Below are 1,505 nucleotides of genomic sequence, written 5' to 3' on the forward strand. Positions count from 1 at the left end.
ATGTTACACACTGGAACTTTAAGCCATTGTTTGTCCTGCACCACCAGACTTCAGAATATATCTTTATTTATATATATGTGTCTACATATTTGTCAGGAGTTGATTTGCTGCTCACCTTTTTCATATTTGGGCTTAGAGAGGTTATTAAATCATTCCAAGTCAGTAGACTAAAGTCCAAGTGGAGTCACAAGTCATAAGTGTTAAAGTCAGAGTTGCATATTGTCACATAAGCTCTGACACAGCCGGAGACAGCTAACACACTTATCTTATACTGAATGTCATTGACCTGCACTTTCTTTTTATATCTTTTATATTTAACAGAGAGAACGGGTACTGTTTCTGAGTACATCCAAGGGATTAAGGTTCCATTTAGAGCTGGATAATGGATGCTTCTAAAATGACTTTAAAATAACTGAATCACTACAGCAAACGCTGCTACTAAGATGGGGAATATTAGGTGGTGAGCCAATATTTGGTCAAACCTTGTACTTTGTGATATCACTACTTGACTGCTCTTCCAAACAACCCTTTTCTTTATATGTAAAATGATTCTGTTGTGTTTTGACTGATGTGAAGGGGTGGTAGACATGTTGCTTGAGATCTCACATATCAGATAGCTGACAGATGCTGTTCACTGGCAATCAACCTAATACGAGCTGCCAGTATAGCAGCGTGTCTGATAGTGATTGAAATGCCTCCATCCCAATACAATGGAGCTGAATGGTGAATTATAAACCTCTCTGACCAGAAGATGTGAGTGCCACAAGCTAAATTCCATTATATTGTGATGGCAGCAGAAAAACCAAAGCAGTCAGCATGGAAGGTCACACTATAGAGAAGTGAGAAGATATATTTTTTTATGAACTAACTAGTGTTTGGCAAGAATCTGACAACTCAGTATATTGTGATACTGTAAGCAAGTCGATATATTGCGATTTTAAAAATATATACATATAAAATCTGAGTTTAAGTTAACATCACAGCTATCAAGAGTTTTTGAGAATCGATACAGTATCAAACAACAAAATATGCTCAAGTGTATCGATATTTTCTTACACCCCTAGAACTAACCATTTCAAAATTCGGTCTGGCTCATGCGGATATAAGGGGTGCACAAAATAACAAGAGCACCATTCAAGGCAACACCTCAATCTGTGGCCCCATAAATGGTTGAGTCATCACTTAAAAAATTGTGTTAATTTTTGTTATGTAGTTTAGAACAGTTTGGGACACCCACTAGGGGTCACCAAAGCTTCATGTGGAGGTCACAAGGCCTTCTTGATTTTAAGGGGTATAAGAAAACTTAAAAATATACAGGCCTAGATTTCAGCATTTCATTCATTTCTGTGAAAATTAAATGAGATTGTAAGGTTATGATTTTTATTTGAGATCTGAACTTTAAAGACCTGAACTCAAGCTGTATTCTTCACAGCCTTCACTGTGTGATAAACAGCCTCGTCATTATAATATAAGAATTTATAATTATAATAATAACAACAATAATA

The 1,505-nt window shown here is 36.0% G+C and overlaps 1 protein-coding gene across 1 annotated transcript in view; it reads left to right on the forward strand.

The window, feature by feature from the left end:
• szt2 (SZT2 subunit of KICSTOR complex) overlaps window positions 1-1,505 on the forward strand; it is a gene marked incomplete in the record, with an annotated part of 110,147 nt that overhangs the window by 103,752 nt on the left and 4,890 nt on the right.

This window comes from Morone saxatilis, unplaced genomic scaffold (assembly GCF_004916995.1).
Source record: "Morone saxatilis isolate NCDOM2014 unplaced genomic scaffold, NCSU_SB_2.0 Contig12, whole genome shotgun sequence".
Classification (NCBI taxonomy): Eukaryota; Metazoa; Chordata; class Actinopteri; family Moronidae; genus Morone; species Morone saxatilis.